We start from the raw sequence: 10,089 nt of genomic DNA on the forward strand, positions 1-10,089 counted from the left end.
ACTAGATAGAATGGACAAGATCGTGACAGAAACAGATGACAGACAGAAAGACGAAGACAACATCAAGAAAGCATTGAAGATGTGTGGCTACCCAGAGTGGACAATTGAGACTGTCAAAAAGAAGATCATGGACAAACCTTCCAAATCTACCAAAAACAAAACCAAAGATCCTTCTCAGTAGACCAAGGGACTTGTAGTGATTCCATATGTCGAAGGTGTGGCTGAGAGAGCCAATCGGGTGTTTATAAGAAGCACAACATTGCCACTGCCATTAAGCCAAACACCTCATTGAGGAAGCTTTTGCTTCATCCGAAAGACGAAATTGACCCTTTAGACAAAACTTACTGTATCTACGAGATTCCTTGCAAAAACTGTGACTGCACATATACGTTGGTGAGACCGGCCGAAAATTGAACACCTGGCTTAAGGGATCTAGAATGAGCGTTTATTGCGTTTCGACAGTATTTTTTGTGGGACATGAGAGCACCTCAGACCTATCGAATTGCATTCTGAATACGAAGCATGTCTTTCTGATATCAAATAATTTTCATTTTAAAAAATCACAATATAATACAAATTTTATGACAAATTATAAAAATTGATATTTTTCAAATTTTTGATATATAACAGTCCTCGAAGTAAATTATATAAATCTAATGATATATTCTGTATGTAGCTGGGAGGAAAAGCCGACGGTCAATTGAAAATTTTGACCTTTCATATTGAAGATATGAATTTTTTTCCCAAAAAGGCCTAATTTTTTTTGGTGTTTTTGGAAAAAAATCCATATATTCAATACGAAAGGTCAAAATTTTCAATTGATCGTCGGCTTTTTATCTCACCTACATACACTTTAAGTATAAATCATCAGATTTATAAAGTTTACTTCGAGTACTGTTAAATATTTAAAAAAGGACATTCTTCGTATTCAGAATGCAATTCGATATGTCTGATGTGCTCTAATGTCCGAAAGTAAATACTGTCCAAACGTTCATACCCCAGCCCTTAAGGAACACCAAAAAGAAACGGAAAAAGTGGAAAGAGGCAAAAAGAACTTTACGCGCCAACCCAGAAAAGAGTCAGTTACAGAACAAAGCAAGTCAGCCATAGCGGATCATGCCATTCAACAGAACCATGTTATAAACTGGGACGATACGGTACCAAAGTTTTATAGAAGGAGTGTGATGCGAGTACTCGTTTGTCTTTTCGTCAGAGAATCAAACTGGATACGTAAGAGAGGCCCTGCCGTCATGAACAGCATCGGGGCCTGAGATTGGAATTCCAGTTTCCTTTCTCACGAAGTAAGGGCTAAGAGTAAAATTGAATATATATGAATACAAAAGCCACCTAAGTCCATACTTTGGCCAAATTGAGTTAAGCATGGGAAATTGTTGCTATACATAAGCCTGTCATATGCATGAAAGAACAACTCAAATTCATTCTCTGTGTCTATTGGACATGTGAAAAATAGCATGTATGAAAGAATCACCCAATTCCATGATTTGAGTCTTGTAACACATTGATTGAAATCCAGTATGTATAAAAGTCCACTTGTAACACATTCATTGCTAGAGAATGACTTTTGAACAAGAAATGGGTTTAATAAAGGAAAGTGTGTGGTTTATATTACATGGCAGAATGCTTATCAACATTATACATACCTGTGTGCTTTATTTTGTATTATCTTACTAGTGGTAATCTCATTCTAACATTGTTGTCTTTGTATATGATTCAAAAACCACCTAAGTCCAAAATTTAAAATGAACCCCACGAAGTCCCTGAAATGCTAATCGTCATACCTAATACAGGTTAATCCACTCATTTGCACGTAAAACTTACCATATTGACCAGGTAAATCTAACTGAAGGAATTAAAATGATACACAGGTTTTTCTCTCAAAATAACTTCGCATGGACTTAGGTGGCTTTTGTATTCATGTATTCAATTGTACAATTGTGTTTGGGAGTGGCCTTCTCTCTTTTCTCTTTTTCCTAGCTATTTTCTTCCATTTCTTGCTTTGTTTATCAAAGCTATCTAGGCCAGCATGCATATATTAGCCCACACTGGCTATCCAGGCTTGTGCATTATGAGCTTGGAACGGTCCATGGTTTTCCATGGATTAGCATGTGTTCCTCACGGACCAACCTGGGTAAACAAACAAACAAACAGGGACGAGGGGCCTACCATTTAAGTCACGTGTATGACCCTATCCTCAACAGACCCTGATCCTCAAGACGGATGGAGCTGTGTTACCACCAGCACAGTGGATGATGAAATAACAATCACTCTAGAAGTATGTCGTCGAAACTGTCAGGCATGTCAGGTCAGTGTCAAAACATTTTGGTTTTGTTATATGAAAACTGAGAAGCAGATTGTTTATTTAGTAGCAGATGCTAGAAGCATAGTTTTTGTTTTATTAGTAGCTAGTTCACCAGTGGAGGTGGTGTTTTCACACTACCCTGCCCCCCCCTTGTCGTCTTTCCATAACCAGAGTCAACATTTATCGACAGTTGCTTCAATTCCAAGCCCATTTAATCAAAACCATTGCTTCGGTAGATTAAGATAAATATACACAAAGACCACAAATGGGAATTTTCTTATGCTTTCACCATGTACCAGCGGGATCCGCATCAGTTCGACAATTTCTAATTCATTTTGTTTTTCGTCGCCTAAGCAAAGAACACATTTCTATACGTCAGTTACTATGCCTCGAATCATGGAATTAGAGAAACATTAATTCCCAATACGTTTGTAAATGGTGACTCTGGTTATGGAAAGATGACCATAAGCAAATTATGGACAATTTCTAATACATTTGTTTTTCGTCGCCTAAGCAAATCATGGACACATTTCTAATAAGTTGATAAACGGTGATTCGGGTAATGGAAAAACGACCATATTGAAGCAAATAATGGACAGGTTTCGAATACATCTTTTGACAAATCACCATATTAAAGCAAATTACGGACACATTTCTAATACGTATGTTGATAAATGGTGGGTCTGGTTATGGAAAGGCGACCATAAGTAAATTATGAACAATTTTTAATACATTTTGTTTTTCGTCGCCTAAGCAAATCATGGACACATTTCTAATACGTTGACGAAAAATGTAAAATCATGAAATAATTATTGTTAATTACAGGTCATATACGAGGGTCATTCAAAAAGTTTTACATCCACCCTCAGTCCCTCATATCTCGGCTTCTGCAAGTAGTAGGCCTATCAGTAGCCCATTCATAATGTATTATCCATGATGATAACCTATGGTTTATCATAGCTGATGAGAAAATTTGTTGTAGTATCCTTTTTCTGGACCACGGAAACGGAGAAAATCTGTACATATATCCAAAGAACACATACGTAGACCAAATTTAAGTTTCCATAAAATATGATTTAGTCCCATCAGATGGCTTAAATGGAAGCTGACATAAGGAAAAATATTGAAAATTATTTAAAATGACAAAAGAAAAAAAAGTTGCTTTTTAAGGAAAGATAAGAAGAGCAGATGAGAATTGTAATCAAATTTAATGTTTTTCTTGAAAATGCCCAAAAGACATTCAATGCATGCAGACATTGTCTGTATTGGAAAAGGGTTAACTGAAAGCACATTAAACCTGCTATGGAAATGTCACATTGGTAACCAAACAAAAGTAACGAAACGTTGTTGGATGTCTATATTTTTAACTTTGACAGTATAAATTGAATGCTGGAATAAGGTTTTAAAAATGCATGCATTTGTATAACTGGTTATCTTGATGTTTGGTTACACATATTGTTTCAGTTATAATCTGCTAGCATAATCGTAACCCCGGGGGCACTCAACTTTGGAGGTGACGCGTATGTAGGGCTGTTAAGACCCCTTTTTCAGCATCGCTGTCACCCAAAGACCCCATATTTTTTACGAACACATGCTCTGTCCATGCTCTGTCACCCGAAGACCCCCTATTTTTCAATTTGATCTGTCACCCAAAGACCCTTACAAGTCCAATTTGAACAGCAACTTTCATTTATCATGGATTTTGTTACTTATTTTGAAAAAACAAGGAAATTTGAAGCCATTTAGAACTAGATACTCAATTTTCGAGGTTTCTGTGGCGCTTTTTCGGCTCTCACCCAAAGATTCCATTTCGGGTCATGTTCTCACCCAATGACCCCGTATTTTTCACATTTTGCTCTCACCGAATGCCAAAAATCATGCTCTCACCCAATGACCCCATATTTTTTACATTTTGCTCTCACCGAATGCCCCTTACGAAAGTGCCAGCCCTACACCTATATCCATTTCATATTGAAGTGCCCCCGGGATCGTAACACTTGTATATCGAGCAAGGGAGATACAAACATATTTTCATATATACCGTAAAACCTCGTCTACATGGTGTTTTTGATGAAAGCTATATTAATATGAAACAGTCGTTAATATTACAATACAAAAGATCGGTCTTGCAATAATAGTTGAATGTATACGCTGGTATCAGTTATTTATTTGCACAAAATCCATAATATTTTAATTTGGTCAATTAATGGCACTTGGATTAATTTAGCTTTCATCAAAAGCATTTTATATGCTTGTAGACGAGGTTTTAAGGTATTGTACCACTTACCGTTTCCGGTATATCAAATATTATTTTGGTTCTGAGGTCACTTACAAAAATTGCGAGTATATATCAATATACATTTGCAACCAAGTGTAGTTATACTAAGTTTGAAAGAGCTACCATTTACAGACCCAAAGTTATAAAGTGGAGGAAGAACTTTTTGAATGACCCGCGTATGCACCTTTGGCCAGGGTTTGCCTTATATAGCAAAAGGTAAGGAATAATATTTTGATTAATATTTTAATTAATCAATCAATGAAGATACACCTGTGATCCACATGTTTTCCCAAAATGTAATTATGCAGTCGAAGTGGAAGGCACTCTCTTCCGGTTATAAGCTCCTTGCATTGTAGATTGTTCATAAACTAAGGTAAGACTGGGATTGTTTGTGCTAATATACCCGGTAATATACCGCAACGCAGTCTTCATATTTGCTGCAGATAATGGTAGTGACATTATAGCTGACAATATTCCGATGTTGACAGGTTTAAACAAATTATTACATTTTTCATTGGTTTGGATTTCTGTACTGAGCATCGGTACGGAGAAGGTTACAATCATAATGAGCTCATTTTATGTTCAATTTGATTAGCTTTCCCAAATCCACCATCATTAATAGCTATTAATCGTTTGTGTCGTGCTACAGATGGTCATTACAGTTTTTTGAACTAGGCCTATATCCATACTTATCAGCTGCACAAAGAACGATGAAATTTGTCATTTTACTAACATGTAAGTATTTCTTTCTTTGGTTCTTTTTCCCCTCAAATTTTAAGTAAAGATGAAACGTAAACAGGAATATCTTATGAAGTAGCTAAAGTTAGACCTGGTCTAAGCGGAACTTAGTACCAGGAGAAAGGACATTTTCCTTTACATTTGCTTTAAGTTGTATTATTTTGAACTTTGCATTTAAATCTTTAGAATGCTAGCTACTCTAGCAAGGAAATAATAAGATTAAAGGACCATTCCTGACGGAACTAAATCCCACTTAGACCACGTTTAACTTTAGACCGGTCTAAAAACCAGGTTTAACTTTAGACCGGTCTAACTCTTTTGTGCATACGGACCTAATGGAGACTACGACATTAAATTTTGTTTAGACTGAAAAGTCAACGTTGTATAGTTCGTCCGTAAGCTGATAACACCATCAAATGCTTTCCTCGTGATGTGATTCGCATATATATTGAATAAAAATTCCTTTAAAAAAGGAATGGGGCGTCCAATTGGAGCTTTGATGTGATGTGCTGAATTTTTTTTCTTTAAAACAACATTAGCATATATCGAAGAAAGATTAGGAAATGTAAAGCATATCTTGCTGTGGGAGAGGTGTAAATCGTACTGCATGAGGATTGCTTTTAAGTAAAAAGGAATAAAGCTCAGGTTACCATTTCGGTTACTATTGTTATGCAATTGTATATCATGTTTGGGGATGGGTGGGGTTTGTTACAGCATAATTATTCTATGCAGTTTTGCATATGGAGTCTCATCAAGTATACGGTATCGCTAACACTCAATAATTATATCTCATATATGTATCAGCCGTAGAAGTGAATATGTAACAGGATTAATTACCATAGTAACAGATGAAGACACTATTTGAATATATCGCCCTGCACTACTACAAGCAGGTTGCACTCATCACCGGTGTATGCCTGCAATCATTGATTGAATACAATACCCCTCTTTTCAAAGATACTAATTGTTCTATAGAATTACGATCCAGGTCTTTATCCGTGTTCTTTGACATCTGTGGCTCAATGCATAGGTACCGTGTAAACGTTGTGGCGCAGGGCGATATATTCAAAAAAAATTATTAATCTATTGCTATTGCAGTTAATCTGATTATTACATCACTTCTACGGCGAATAGAGAAATTTCCAAACGTACGTTTCCTACGCCCGCATGTCTATTCCAAATCACTTCTGACGGGATTTTGTATATAGCCTATATTTTCAGTATACATGCGAACGCGTACGATACGTACGTTTGGAAATCGCAACCCCCGGTCGAAACCTCTCTAACGTCAACAAATTTAATCACGGGTGTGGGTTATTCGCCACTCGTATATCGTTCTACTATATTCCCATTCTTTTCCCTTTTCATAAATCGCAGGGATCATCCAAACATACGCGAGCACGTGCGTACTGCAAAAGAAACTGGACACTGATGGCTTTTTAAATTGGGCTCTTGCTTCAAACGAACGATGCTACTGTAGTTCAGTTATTGCTCCAATCAAGAATTTCATAAATGTGGAAGACAGCAAGTATTGCAGCGACAAACCAGAACCTGAGTGGTGGTTTGCAGAGTCTATTGACGCTTTGACGCTTAGAGAGAATTGGACGCCTGCACGGTTAGATATACTTTTAGACAGAGCGGCGTTCTGTGGTATGTGATGTATTATGTAACATGGCACGTCCATGTAAATTTCTGCACATGGGCATAGTTGGGAGAGGTTAAGAAGGCAGAGTCAGTGACCCGTGGAAGATAATTTCATTTAAATTCGGAACGGAGAATATGAAAGTCCCTGGTAAATTTCAAAGTCGTAGATCCCGAGGGGTGGGGGGATGGGGATAAATCCCCAATATTTTGCTAGGGGATGGTCGATACAATCATCCCCCAATGTTGACGCCTGTATGTGGATTTTTGACCAGATTAACCTCATACTTGGCCATTTTAGCCCCAAATTTGCCTGTTTTATATTCACATCATCTTCATCGTTATTAAATTCGTTTATTTTCGTTTTACAGGATTTAATGAATGTCTTTCAGTACCTTGTCTGAATGGAGGAACCTGTGAAGACCGATTTGGTGGTTATGTCTGTCTTTGCCTTCCAGGGTTCGATGGTGATCTGTGTCAAAATGGTATAAGAATTAGTAAACCACATAAAACACAAAACATTAATTGAGACATCTATGTAGAATAATATAAGTCAATCAATGACAATATCAGAATGCTTTAAGGTTATACAGGATTTTGACATTTTGTGGAGGCAAATTGGCTGCACGTAGCCACCTAAAATATTTTGTTTTTCAAAAAATAAACATGGCAGGCCTAAAAATCATACTTCATCTTAAAGTTGACACTCTAATGATTATTATTGTAATACTTTTAACGTCATAGCTCATACACAAATGTACTTTGTAAGTGTTTCAATTTGTGTTCAATTTCATGAGCATGAGGTTTTTTGGGAAAGAGGCCAGGAAAATATGGGGAGAGGGTCCGATTTCATTGCGATTTCGCATATGTGTTACAAACAAACCAATGAAATAATGTACCTATTTATTCTTTCGATAGGTCCTCCTGATTTAAAACAGTAAGCTTACATGTTCACAGAATGTCAATGAAAATGATGTGGTAAATGTCGTCTTTTTGCAACAACAATATTAATTTAGTGTGCCAATATAGTGACACAATTAGTGTCTACATTATTTCTTTGAAGTATCAGCTAACACATGCATATCAAAATTTTATGAATCAGCTACGGGAAACATTAAAAATAATTTATTTCATCTCAGCATATCAGGCCAAATGGTCCAAAATGGAGTTCTGAGATATCCACACATTTAGTTTCAAGTACTCACATTTTCTGCTATTTCACAGTATCAATTCACAATCCCATAATATTCCAGGTGCAGTGCTCCTGTATTACTACTGATAATCCTTACTGCATGGGAAGTATCAATTGATTTTCACAAAACTTGCAGAAATTGACAAATTTCTGCCAAAACTTCCACACTATCAATATCATGTTCAAACCATGTGCTAACTTGTTTACAATGCTAGTTAATGTTGCCAGGGCCAAGGTGATAGTACTTATTTTATTGATTTTGTCTAGTATAGTGCTGGTTGAATACTCATGCTCCACTGTGCATATGCTTCAGTGATTTTAGCAATCAAATGAAAATGATAGGGTTGCCAGTTCATGCGCTGGAATAATAATCACTATAAGGGGGCACATCACTAAATAAATGTCCCATTGAAATACATGTGAAAATACAATAAAGCAACTAGGTGCATAATAATTATGAGTCCTGGGGGAGGGTAGAATGGGGGAGGGGGAGCAGTTTTTGGCAAACATTTACAGTGCATCTTTATAAGGCTTAGGAAACACTACAGAAACATTCAAATCTGCATCATAATATCTAGGCCATTTAAAGTTTCCACATTGGCAAAGTTAGGCTGGCCGAGAGCAGGGCCAGGGGAGGATGACAGGAAATGTTGGCATACCTTTTAAAATCTAACCCACGGGCCCCCCATGTATATTTGGGATTCCCCTTCCAAAGAAAATGATAGCCCCTCACACCTTCTCTTTCTTCCATGAGTTACACCAAATGCGGAAGGATTTAGTGTAGTGTCCCCTTAAAACAAGAACTGTCTTTAAAAAAGAATTAGTGCTGTGGGATATCTAGAGCAAATATTGATACACAAAAATAATTTCAAAAATACTTTGTTGATACAATTTTTTTTTCTACATCTCTGAGATGTTTAATATATACATATACTTCATAAATAAAAATTAAAAAACAAAAGACAAGTTGAGTGGAATTTTCACCCTCCGTAACCTTAAGGGAACTGGAATGAGCGTTTTGAGCGTTTTGACAGCATTTTTTGTGGGACATGAGAGCACATCAGACCTATCGAATTGCATTCTGAATACGAAGAATGTCTCTCTGATATCAAATAATTTTCATTTTATGAAATTCACAATATATATAATACAAATTTTATGACAAATTATTAAAATTTGATACTCTTCACATTTTGGAGATATAAAAGTCCTCGAAGTAAATTTTATAAATTTTTATTTATAATAATGATAATAGTCTTAAAGTGTATGTAGCTGGGAGGAAAAGCCGACGATCGATTGAAAATTTTGACCTTTCAAATTGAAGATATGGATTTTTTTTCCCAAAAAGACCTAATTTTTTTTGGTTTTGGGAAAAAAAATCCATATCTTCAATACGAAAGGTCAAAATTTTCAATTGATCGTATGCTTTTCATCCCACCTACATACACTTTAGGAAGAAATCATCAGATTTATAAACTTTACTTCGGGTACTGTTAAATATCAAAAATATCAATTTTTAATGATTTGCCATAAAATGTGTATTACATTGCGAATTTCAATCTGATATTTGATATCAGAAGGCCATTCTTCGTATTCAGAATGCAATACGATATGTCTGATGTGCTCTAATGTCTCACAATAAATACAGTCCAAACGTTCATACCCCTTCCCTTAATTGAAGCGTTATAATTTATAAAGAAATAATGTATATAATAATGTTGTTATTGTTTGAACCCTGAAATTTAGCGTGTGCCTGAAGGAAGTGTATCGTCGGGTACTAGGGTATTTTAACACATAAACCAAACCTAACTAAATAATCGATATGGTTGAGGAATATATCAGTTATCACATAAGTTTCGTATAATAAGGAGAATGTTTATGACGCACTACGAACTTACACACTATACTGCTGTATCTAAA

Source organism: Amphiura filiformis, chromosome 1 (genome assembly GCF_039555335.1).
Source record: "Amphiura filiformis chromosome 1, Afil_fr2py, whole genome shotgun sequence".
In the NCBI taxonomy this organism is placed as follows: domain Eukaryota; kingdom Metazoa; phylum Echinodermata; class Ophiuroidea; order Amphilepidida; family Amphiuridae; genus Amphiura; species Amphiura filiformis.